Below are 12,885 nucleotides of genomic sequence, written 5' to 3'. Positions count from 1 at the left end.
GGAAGCACTTCCACATCTATCATTCTGCCTAGAAATGAACAAGGCAGTTTATTTAAATCAGTGACCCTCTTATGTTGCTTAACAGTGTTTTAAATTCAGTGTTGGTTCTACTTTTAAATGGTGCTCTGGGCCAACCAGGCCATGACCCAGCCCATACCTAAAGCAACAATCTGCACTTACAGTACATTATTTTAATAAGAAAGTAAAGTATGAAAACCATGAATAAATGAGCATTTCTCCAGACAATGCACACATATGCAAAGTCATATGCAAAGAGTCATATGCAAAGTACTTATAGCATAAATGTTCATGGTTGGATTTCACAGATTGACATTTTTATAACGTACATATATTTAAAAAATGGCTGTTTTTTTTATACATGTAACATTTTCCCCAAATGGTTAAAGGATGTTTATCCTTGTATTCATAATACATACATTTTATATATACGCAGTAATCCCCCCCTTTACCGCGGTTTGAATCTCGTGCCCCAGTTTATCGCGAAAATGCAATTGCCACAAAACTGATTAGTTTGGCTGATCAAAACACTTATAGGGAATTGTTTTTAATGGAGTTTTATGTAAAAATTTAATTATATATACATGTATATTAAATTTTTCTATTAAATAAATGGTCAATATTTTATTTTCGAAAATGAATTGTTACAATTATTTCCAGAATCAACAAACGCAAGCGGCAGGACATATCGCAGTACTTAAATTATAGCAATTGTTTAAAACCCGTGTGCCAACAAGTAACAGGGATCAACAAGTAACCAAATTTAACATTAAACAGAATGTAACAAAACAAACATTTACACACAAGTAACAGTGATATCATTGCATGGTACAGTAAGAAATTTGCACTCTCTCCCGATCTGGAGCTTGAAACATTGCATTCAACCGATTTTTCCAAACTAGAGTCAAATATTTTGGAATAATGGCACTCCCAAATCTCACATATCTATTAAAAAAAAAAAAAAAAAAAAAAAAAAAAAAGAGAACACGAGAGAAATTTACCCTTTTACCAAGAAATTGCACAAGTAAAATGTAAAAAAAAAAAAAAAAAAAAAAAAAAACCACCTCAATTTAGTAATTGTCCCAAACCGGAGACAAAAATGTAAAAATGTGGAATTATGTAACCCCGATGAGGTCACTGCAATAGTAAATGATTTTTTTTTTTTAATTAAGTTAACTGAAAAATGCATGTTTCACTCCATGTACACAATTTAACATGAAATCAAACCTTTAAATGTAGATAACATTCGTATGCAGACAAAGTGCGTTTTGTGCAATGGTTTGGCATATTTGCAACGGATATTTATAGCAAAGTAAATTGAACGGCAAGATGACGAATAGCATGTGTAATGTTTGTTTGAAAGTTAGCATATTAGCAAAGGAAAAATGCTGTTTAAAAACAACAACAAAAAAACCTACATTTGTAAAACATGCACGTAATCAGTCGACAGCACATCTTGTAATGATCAAAGTTACTTTTCTTTACAAAAGCTGGGAAATAAATCACATTACTAGTCACAGCAAAAATCATTTAAAATCAAGGGTAAATTTATATAGAAAATTACCTTGTAAAATCTAAATTTTTTACTTTTACTTACTTTCTGCTGATTCAGTATCATTTTATTTACATGGTCATATGACCGTATCAGATTTCTGTATGGGAACCAGGTTAATTGAAGGGTGACAATTGATTCAAAGTATATCTATTAAATAATTGTGCTTATTAACAAAAGCATCCTTGACCTGCCACTTAGTTCTGATAGTAGCATATGTAGTTATCTACTACCTGAAAGATTGCAACACTCCTAGTAATAACCACTTGGATAAACGATAAATTAAGGTTTACAGGTATAAACCGTACACACAGTCGTACTAAGCTGTTTAAGTACAGGACTTGGTTACACACACACACAGCTAGAAATATGGATTCCTTAGTGTTTGCATCAATAATTTCTCTTGAGAACAATTTTGCAGATCAAGAAAGTGAAGGAAGGATAGAAGGAATGTTAAAGTATGCTGAAATAAGAACAGCTTTAGAAGATTTTAACATTTGTATTATCCAAATTTTATTTTGGGCCAAGTCAATGTGAAGTCTCAATTTTTATAAAATTACATTTATCCAGGCATTTTATTACAAATGTTTAATATAAAATGTTAAACTTAAAAAAATATATACACATCCGACCTTTCCACAATTATATACTGTAGCATCCCTATTAGTTATGCTCTCAGCTAGTTTTGCTAAAGTCCCTGCCCAAGTGCATGATGGGAAATCCATTTAATTCTGGATACCACAATTGTCAAATTACATGTTGAAGGCAATAATAAAAATAAATAAAAATCAGAAGACATCAAAATAAGAAGTTATAAAATGCTTTATTTAGACAAAGGTATTTGATTACCAAACATTTTCCACAACCACAATTGGGCCAAGGTTGACTTTTCTTTTCAGCTGCATGCCTGCAAATAAAGGGAGTAAAAAAAATAATAATAAATGCAAAGTACAAACCCCCCCCATCTTCAGGTAAAGTAAGATTTCACATAGTGCTATACAGATCGTAGGGTGGCAAGACGTAAATTACAAAGGTTCTTTAAAAATACCTCGCTTTGACAGATCTCGTCCCTTCCTTGAAGCACAGCTGCTACTGCAACAACTGCACACCTGGTCAGCACCATATGCAGCAGTCCATAAAGTCCAGGACTTTATGAATTTCTTCACTGAAAAAATAATTAACATTAGAAAAACAATTGTGGCAGTTCAACCTCTGACACCATCTCCTGAGACAGTGTTACCTTCAACTCCACAACTCCACTGTTTTACATGTATAGGACAGGAAGAGCTGTATAATGTTATTGCCAAAGCTAAATCGACAACATGTCAGTTAGATCCAATTCCTACTATATTACTGAAGAAAGTGTTATATACAACTGGTGAACCTATTCTGAATATTATTAACTCTTCACTATCGTTAGGACATGTCCCTAAATCCCTCAAGTTAGCAGTAATTAAGCCCCTCATTAAAAAACCTAATCTGGATCCAAACACGCTATCGAATTACAGACCAATTTCAAATCTCCCATTTATGTCTAAGATTTTAGAAAAGATTGTCGCTGCCCAGTTATGTTCCTACCTGCAAGAGAACAATATCTTTGAAGAATTTCAGTCAGGTTTTAGGCCCCATCATAGCACAGAAACTGCTCTAGTTAAAATCACTAATGACCTGTTTTTAGCTTCAGACCAAGGCTTCATCTTGCTGTTGGTTCTACTAGATCTTAGTGCTGCATTCGACACTATAGACTATGATCTCCTCCTAGATCGCTTACAAAATTACATCGCCATTCAGGGACAGGCATTAAGCTGGTTTAAATCCTACCTGTCCGATCGTTACCATTTCGTAGATTTAAATGGAGAGATATCCAGGCTAATGCAAGTATATTATAACGTGTCGCAAGGTTCAGTTCTAGGACCCCTGCTCTTCATGGAATTAGCTTCCATTGTTATGCTGATGATACTCAGCTATATATCTCATCTAAACCAGGCGATACAGCTCAATTAACTCGGATAACTGAGTGTGTTAAGGAAATAAGAGATTGGATGACCCATAACTTTCTACTTTTAAACTCTGATAAGACTGAGATTTTGCTCATCGGCCCAAAAACTAGTATACAGAAGCTCCAGCATCTCAACCTGCATTTAGACGGATGTTCTGTAACCACTAGTTCAACGGTAAAAGACCTGGAAGTTATTTTATACAGCAACTTGTCTTTCAAATATCATATCAACCAAGTTACAAAAACAGCCTTCTTTCACCTTAGAAATATTTCTAAGTTAAGAAACATGTTGTCTATATCCGATGCAGAGAAGCTCGTCCATGCGTTTATGACCTCCAGAATAGACTACTGTAATGCGTTACTAGGTGGATGTCCTGCATCATTAATAAACAAGCTTCAGTTAGTCCAGAATGCAGCAGCCAGAGTTCTCACAAGGTCAAGAAAATATGATCACATAACCCCAATCCTATCGTCCCTACACTGGCTTCCTGTTATGTTTCGAATAGACTACAAACTATTACTTCTCACTTATAAAGCACTAAATGGTTTGGCTCCTATGTATCTATCCAGTCTTTTAACATGCTACAATCCGCCACGCTCCCTGAAATCTCAAAACTCTGGGCTTCTAGTAGTTCCTAGAATAGCAAAGTCCACTAAAAGAGTCTGGTTTCTCTCAAGGTTTCTTCCTCATAACATCTATGGGGAATTTTTTCCTTGCCACAGTCGCCACGGCTTACTCATCAGGGATAAATGTACACCATTCACCTTCACTGTTGATTTCTGTAAAGCTGCTTTGAGACAATGTCTGTTATGAAAAGCGCTATACAAATAAACTTGACTTGACTAAGGGCTGGTGTGGGTGCCCAATAGGGAGCTTTGGGCTTTGGTTCTAAGCCCTTGTACTGCCAAGCTGCCACTGTTGGGCCCTTGAGCAAGACTCTTAACCCTCTTTGTTCAGGGCCACTGTATCATGGCTGACCTTGCGCTCTGACCCCTTCCTACTAAGCTGGGATATGGAAGGAAACATTTTCACTGTACTGTTTTGTACATGTGACAAATGAAGGCTCTTCTATTTAAGTATTTATTGACTAAGCTTCTCCCAATCGGGCTTGTTTTAATAAATCTACAGTATTCTAAAAGCGGAAAAACTTTGTGGTAAAAGAGCATAATGTACAAATGTCAAGCTGATGTGACGTGACCAGAGTGATTCCAGTGAATTATTTAAAGCAGTTATTTGCACTATTACATCTTCTACTTAAGTCTATATGTGATTCATTGTCATCAACTCATTCAGGTGAAACACTGGAAGCACTTCCACATCTATCATTCTGCCTAGAAATGAACAAGGCAGTTTATTTAAATCAGTGACCCTCTTATGTTGCTTAACAGTGTTTTAAATTCAGTGTTGGTTCTACTTTTAAATGGTGCTCTGGGCCAACCAGGCCATGACCCAGCCCATACCTAAAGCAACAATCTGCACTTACAGTACATTATTTTAATAAGAAAGTAAAGTATGAAAACCATGAATAAATGAGCATTTCTCCAGACAATGCACACATATGCAAAGTCATATGCAAAGAGTCATATGCAAAGTACTTATAGCATAAATGTTCATGGTTGGATTTCACAGATTGACATTTTTATAACATGTACATATATTAAAAAAATGGCTGTTTTTTTTATACATGTAACATTTTCCCCAAATGGTTAAAGGATGTTTATCCTTGTATTCATAATACATACATTTTATATATACGCAGTAATCCCCCCCTTTACCGCGGTTTGAATCTCGTGCCCCAGTTTATCGCGAAAATGCAATTGCCACAAAACTGATTAGTTTGGCTGATCAAAACACTTATAGGGAATTGTTTTTAATGGAGTTTTATGTAAAAATTTAATTATATATACATGTATATTAAATTTTTCTATTAAATAAATGGTCAATATTTTATTTTCGAAAATGAATTGTTACAATTATTTCCAGAATCAACAAACGCAAGCGGCAGGACATATCGCAGTACTTAAATTATAGCAATTGTTTAAAACCCGTGTGCCAACAAGTAACAGGGATCAACAAGTAACCAAATTTAACATTAAACAGAATGTAACAAAACAAACATTTACACACAAGTAACAGTGATATCATTGCATGGTACAGTAAGAAATTTGCACTCTCTCCCGATCTGGAGCTTGAAACATTGCATTCAACCGATTTTTCCAAACTAGAGTCAAATATTTTGGAATAATGGCACTCCCAAATCTCACATATCTATTAAAAAAAAAAAAAAAAAAAAAAAAAAAAAAAAAAAAAAAAAAAGAGAACACGAGAGAAATTTTACCCTTTTACCAAGAAATTGCACAAGTAAAATGTTAAAAAAAAAAAAAAAAAAAAAAAAAAACCACCTCAATTTAGTAATTGTCCCAAACCGGAGACAAAAATGTAAAAATGTGGAATTATGTAACCCCGATGAGGTCACTGCAATAGTAAATGATTTTTTTTTTTAATTAAGTTAACTGAAAAATGCATGTTTCACTCCATGTACACAATTTAACATGAAATCAAACCTTTAAATGTAGATAACATTCGTATGCAGACAAAGTGCGTTTTGTGCAATGGTTTGGCATATTTGCAACGGATATTTATAGCAAAGTAAATTGAACGGCAAGATGACGAATAGCATGTGTAATGTTTGTTTGAAAGTTAGCATATTAGCAAAGGAAAAATGCTGTTTAAAAACAACAACAAAAAAACCTACATTTGTAAAACATGCACGTAATCAGTCGACAGCACATCTTGTAATGATCAAAGTTACTTTTCTTTACAAAAGCTGGGAAATAAATCACATTACTAGTCACAGCAAAAATCATTTAAAATCAAGGGTAAATTTATATAGAAAATTACCTTGTAAAATCTAAATTTTTTACTTTTACTTACTTTCTGCTGATTCAGTATCATTTTATTTACATGGTCATATGACCGTATCAGATTTCTGTATGGGAACCAGGTTAATTGAAGGGTGACAATTGATTCAAAGTATATCTATTAAATAATTGTGCTTATTAACAAAAGCATCCTTGACCTGCCACTTAGTTCTGATAGTAGCATATGTAGTTATCTACTACCTGAAAGATTGCAACACTCCTAGTAATAACCACTTGGATAAACGATAAATTAAGGTTTACAGGTATAAACCGTACACACAGTCGTACTAAGCTGTTTAAGTACAGGACTTGGTTACACACACACACAGCTAGAAATATGGATTCCTTAGTGTTTGCATCAATAATTTCTCTTGAGAACAATTTTGCAGATCAAGAAAGTGAAGGAAGGATAGAAGGAATGTTAAAGTATGCTGAAATAAGAACAGCTTTAGAAGATTTTAACATTTGTATTATCCAAATTTTATTTTGGGCCAAGTCAATGTGAAGTCTCAATTTTTATAAAATTACATTTATCCAGGCATTTTATTACAAATGTTTAATATAAAATGTTAAACTTAAAAAAATATATACACATCCGACCTTTCCACAATTATATACTGTAGCATCCCTATTAGTTATGCTCTCAGCTAGTTTTGCTAAAGTCCCTGCCCAAGTGCATGATGGGAAATCCATTTAATTCTGGATACCACAATTGTCAAATTACATGTTGAAGGCAATAATAAAAATAAATAAAAATCAGAAGACATCAAAATAAGAAGTTATAAAATGCTTTATTTAGACAAAGGTATTTCATTACCAAACATTTTCCACAACCACAATTGGGCCAAGGTTGACTTTTCTTTTCAGCTGCATGCCTGCAAATAAAGGGAGTAAAAAAAATAATAATAAATGCAAAGTACAAACCCCCCCCATCTTCAGGTAAAGTAAGATTTCACATAGTGCTATACAGATCGTAGGGTGGCAAGACGTAAATTACAAAGGTTCTTTAAAAATACCTCGCTTTGACAGATCTCGTCCCTTCCTTGAAGCACAGCTGCTACTGCAACAACTGCACACCTGGTCAGCACCATATGCAGCAGTCCATAAAGTCCAGGACTTTATGAATTTCTTCACTGAAAAAATAATTAACATTAGAAAAACAATTGTGGCAGTTCAACCTCTGACACCATCTCCTGAGACAGTGTTACCTTCAACTCCACAACTCCACTGTTTTACATGTATAGGACAGGAAGAGCTGTATAATGTTATTGCCAAAGCTAAATCGACAACATGTCAGTTAGATCCAATTCCTACTATATTACTGAAGAAAGTGTTATATACAACTGGTGAACCTATTCTGAATATTATTAACTCTTCACTATCGTTAGGACATGTCCCTAAATCCCTCAAGTTAGCAGTAATTAAGCCCCTCATTAAAAAACCTAATCTGGATCCAAACACGCTATCGAATTACAGACCAATTTCAAATCTCCCATTTATGTCTAAGATTTTAGAAAAGATTGTCGCTGCCCAGTTATGTTCCTACCTGCAAGAGAACAATATCTTTGAAGAATTTCAGTCAGGTTTTAGGCCCCATCATAGCACAGAAACTGCTCTAGTTAAAATCACTAATGACCTGTTTTTAGCTTCAGACCAAGGCTTCATCTTGCTGTTGGTTCTACTAGATCTTAGTGCTGCATTCGACACTATAGACTATGATCTCCTCCTAGATCGCTTACAAAATTACATCGCCATTCAGGGACAGGCATTAAGCTGGTTTAAATCCTACCTGTCCGATCGTTACCATTTCGTAGATTTAAATGGAGAGATATCCAGGCTAATGCAAGTATATTATAACGTGTCGCAAGGTTCAGTTCTAGGACCCCTGCTCTTCATGGAATTAGCTTCCATTGTTATGCTGATGATACTCAGCTATATATCTCATCTAAACCAGGCGATACAGCTCAATTAACTCGGATAACTGAGTGTGTTAAGGAAATAAGAGATTGGATGACCCATAACTTTCTACTTTTAAACTCTGATAAGACTGAGATTTTGCTCATCGGCCCAAAAACTAGTATACAGAAGCTCCAGCATCTCAACCTGCATTTAGACGGATGTTCTGTAACCACTAGTTCAACGGTAAAAGACCTGGAAGTTATTTTATACAGCAACTTGTCTTTCAAATATCATATCAACCAAGTTACAAAAACAGCCTTCTTTCACCTTAGAAATATTTCTAAGTTAAGAAACATGTTGTCTATATCCGATGCAGAGAAGCTCGTCCATGCGTTTATGACCTCCAGAATAGACTACTGTAATGCGTTACTAGGTGGATGTCCTGCATCATTAATAAACAAGCTTCAGTTAGTCCAGAATGCAGCAGCCAGAGTTCTCACAAGGTCAAGAAAATATGATCACATAACCCCAATCCTATCGTCCCTACACTGGCTTCCTGTTATGTTTCGAATAGACTACAAACTATTACTTCTCACTTATAAAGCACTAAATGGTTTGGCTCCTATGTATCTATCCAGTCTTTTAACATGCTACAATCCGCCACGCTCCCTGAAATCTCAAAACTCTGGGCTTCTAGTAGTTCCTAGAATAGCAAAGTCCACTAAAAGAGTCTGGTTTCTCTCAAGGTTTCTTCCTCATAACATCTATGGGGAATTTTTTCCTTGCCACAGTCGCCACGGCTTACTCATCAGGGATAAATGTACACCATTCACCTTCACTGTTGATTTCTGTAAAGCTGCTTTGAGACAATGTCTGTTATGAAAAGCGCTATACAAATAAACTTGACTTGACTAAGGGCTGGTGTGGGTGCCCAATAGGGAGCTTTGGGCTTTGGTTCTAAGCCCTTGTACTGCCAAGCTGCCACTGTTGGGCCCTTGAGCAAGACTCTTAACCCTCTTTGTTCAGGGCCACTGTATCATGGCTGACCTTGCGCTCTGACCCCTTCCTACTAAGCTGGGATATGGAAGGAAACATTTTCACTGTACTGTTTTGTACATGTGACAAATGAAGGCTCTTCTATTTAAGTATTTATTGACTAAGCTTCTCCCAATCGGGCTTGTTTTAATAAATCTACAGTATTCTAAAAGCGGAAAAACTTTGTGGTAAAAGAGCATAATGTACAAATGTCAAGCTGATGTGACGTGACCAGAGTGATTCCAGTGAATTATTTAAAGCAGTTATTTGCACTATTACATCTTCTACTTAAGTCTATATGTGATTCATTGTCATCAACTCATTCAGGTGAAACACTGGAAGCACTTCCACATCTATCATTCTGCCTAGAAATGAACAAGGCAGTTTATTTAAATCAGTGACCCTCTTATGTTGCTTAACAGTGTTTTAAATTCAGTGTTGGTTCTACTTTTAAATGGTGCTCTGGGCCAACCAGGCCATGACCCAGCCCATACCTAAAGCAACAATCTGCACTTACAGTACATTATTTTAATAAGAAAGTAAAGTATGAAAACCATGAATAAATGAGCATTTCTCCAGACAATGCACACATATGCAAAGTCATATGCAAAGAGTCATATGCAAAGTACTTATAGCATAAATGTTCATGGTTGGATTTCACAGATTGACATTTTTATAACATGTACATATATTAAAAAAATGGCTGTTTTTTTTATACATGTAACATTTTCCCCAAATGGTTAAAGGATGTTTATCCTTGTATTCATAATACATACATTTTATATATACGCAGTAATCCCCCCCTTTACCGCGGTTTGAATCTCGTGCCCCAGTTTATCGCGAAAATGCAATTGCCACAAAACTGATTAGTTTGGCTGATCAAAACACTTATAGGGAATTGTTTTTAATGGAGTTTTATGTAAAAATTTAATTATATATACATGTATATTAAATTTTTCTATTAAATAAATGGTCAATATTTTATTTTCGAAAATGAATTGTTACAATTATTTCCAGAATCAACAAACGCAAGCGGCAGGACATATCGCAGTACTTAAATTATAGCAATTGTTTAAAACCCGTGTGCCAACAAGTAACAGGGATCAACAAGTAACCAAATTTAACATTAAACAGAATGTAACAAAACAAACATTTACACACAAGTAACAGTGATATCATTGCATGGTACAGTAAGAAATTTGCACTCTCTCCCGATCTGGAGCTTGAAACATTGCATTCAACCGATTTTTCCAAACTAGAGTCAAATATTTTGGAATAATGGCACTCCCAAATCTCACATATCTATTAAAAAAAAAAAAAAAAAAAAAAAAAAAAAAAAAAGAGAACACGAGAGAAATTTTACCCTTTTACCAAGAAATTGCACAAGTAAAATGTTAAAAAAAAAAAAAAAAAAAAAAAAAAACCACCTCAATTTAGTAATTGTCCCAAACCGGAGACAAAAATGTAAAAATGTGGAATTATGTAACCCCGATGAGGTCACTGCAATAGTAAATGATTTTTTTTTTTAATTAAGTTAACTGAAAAATGCATGTTTCACTCCATGTACACAATTTAACATGAAATCAAACCTTTAAATGTAGATAACATTCGTATGCAGACAAAGTGCGTTTTGTGCAATGGTTTGGCATATTTGCAACGGATATTTATAGCAAAGTAAATTGAACGGCAAGATGACGAATAGCATGTGTAATGTTTGTTTGAAAGTTAGCATATTAGCAAAGGAAAAATGCTGTTTAAAAACAACAACAAAAAAACCTACATTTGTAAAACATGCACGTAATCAGTCGACAGCACATCTTGTAATGATCAAAGTTACTTTTCTTTACAAAAGCTGGGAAATAAATCACATTACTAGTCACAGCAAAAATCATTTAAAATCAAGGGTAAATTTATATAGAAAATTACCTTGTAAAATCTAAATTTTTTACTTTTACTTACTTTCTGCTGATTCAGTATCATTTTATTTACATGGTCATATGACCGTATCAGATTTCTGTATGGGAACCAGGTTAATTGAAGGGTGACAATTGATTCAAAGTATATCTATTAAATAATTGTGCTTATTAACAAAAGCATCCTTGACCTGCCACTTAGTTCTGATAGTAGCATATGTAGTTATCTACTACCTGAAAGATTGCAACACTCCTAGTAATAACCACTTGGATAAACGATAAATTAAGGTTTACAGGTATAAACCGTACACACAGTCGTACTAAGCTGTTTAAGTACAGGACTTGGTTACACACACACACAGCTAGAAATATGGATTCCTTAGTGTTTGCATCAATAATTTCTCTTGAGAACAATTTTGCAGATCAAGAAAGTGAAGGAAGGATAGAAGGAATGTTAAAGTATGCTGAAATAAGAACAGCTTTAGAAGATTTTAACATTTGTATTATCCAAATTTTATTTTGGGCCAAGTCAATGTGAAGTCTCAATTTTTATAAAATTACATTTATCCAGGCATTTTATTACAAATGTTTAATATAAAATGTTAAACTTAAAAAAATATATACACATCCGACCTTTCCACAATTATATACTGTAGCATCCCTATTAGTTATGCTCTCAGCTAGTTTTGCTAAAGTCCCTGCCCAAGTGCATGATGGGAAATCCATTTAATTCTGGATACCACAATTGTCAAATTACATGTTGAAGGCAATAATAAAAATAAATAAAAATCAGAAGACATCAAAATAAGAAGTTATAAAATGCTTTATTTAGACAAAGGTATTTCATTACCAAACATTTTCCACAACCACAATTGGGCCAAGGTTGACTTTTCTTTTCAGCTGCATGCCTGCAAATAAAGGGAGTAAAAAAAATAATAATAAATGCAAAGTACAAACCCCCCCCCATCTTCAGGTAAAGTAAGATTTCACATAGTGCTATACAGATCGTAGGGTGGCAAGACGTAAATTACAAAGGTTCTTTAAAAATACCTCGCTTTGACAGATCTCGTCCCTTCCTTGAAGCACAGCTGCTACTGCAACAACTGCACACCTGGTCAGCACCATATGCAGCAGTCCATAAAGTCCAGGACTTTATGAATTTCTTCACTGAAAAAATAATTAACATTAGAAAAACAATTGTGGCAGTTCAACCTCTGACACCATCTCCTGAGACAGTGTTACCTTCAACTCCACAACTCCACTGTTTTACATGTATAGGACAGGAAGAGCTGTATAATGTTATTGCCAAAGCTAAATCGACAACATGTCAGTTAGATCCAATTCCTACTATATTACTGAAGAAAGTGTTATATACAACTGGTGAACCTATTCTGAATATTATTAACTCTTCACTATCGTTAGGACATGTCCCTAAATCCCTCAAGTTAGCAGTAATTAAGCCCCTCATTAAAAAACCTAATCTGGATCCAAACACGCTATCGAATTACAGACCAATTTCAAATCTCCCATTTATGTCTAAGATTTTA

General features: G+C 34.5%; 3 long non-coding RNA genes across 3 annotated transcripts; all 3 read right to left on the bottom strand.

Moving 5' to 3' along the window:
* Nucleotides 1–2,378: 2,378 nt before the first annotated feature.
* LOC310740387 lies at nucleotides 2,379–2,704 on the bottom strand. The gene is made up of 2 exons (XR_014537624.1): nucleotides 2,619–2,704; nucleotides 2,379–2,477 (listed from the first exon to the last, which is right to left on the bottom strand). It is a non-coding gene; the product is annotated as an uncharacterized lncRNA (long non-coding RNA).
* Nucleotides 2,705–7,263: 4,559 nt separating this feature from the next.
* Nucleotides 7,264–7,593, bottom strand: LOC310740388. Its single transcript, XR_014537625.1, has 2 exons — nucleotides 7,508–7,593; nucleotides 7,264–7,366 (listed from the first exon to the last, which is right to left on the bottom strand). It is a non-coding gene; the product is annotated as an uncharacterized lncRNA (long non-coding RNA).
* Nucleotides 7,594–12,143: 4,550 nt separating this feature from the next.
* Nucleotides 12,144–12,474, bottom strand: LOC310740389. Its single transcript, XR_014537626.1, has 2 exons — nucleotides 12,389–12,474; nucleotides 12,144–12,246 (listed from the first exon to the last, which is right to left on the bottom strand). It is a non-coding gene; the product is annotated as an uncharacterized lncRNA (long non-coding RNA).
* Nucleotides 12,475–12,885: the final 411 nt, after the last annotated feature.

This window comes from Silurus aristotelis (genome assembly GCF_946808225.1).
Source record: "Silurus aristotelis genome assembly, chromosome: 17".
Classification (NCBI taxonomy): Eukaryota; Metazoa; Chordata; class Actinopteri; order Siluriformes; family Siluridae; genus Silurus; species Silurus aristotelis.
This window is presented reverse-complemented; position numbering and strand designations above follow the sequence as displayed.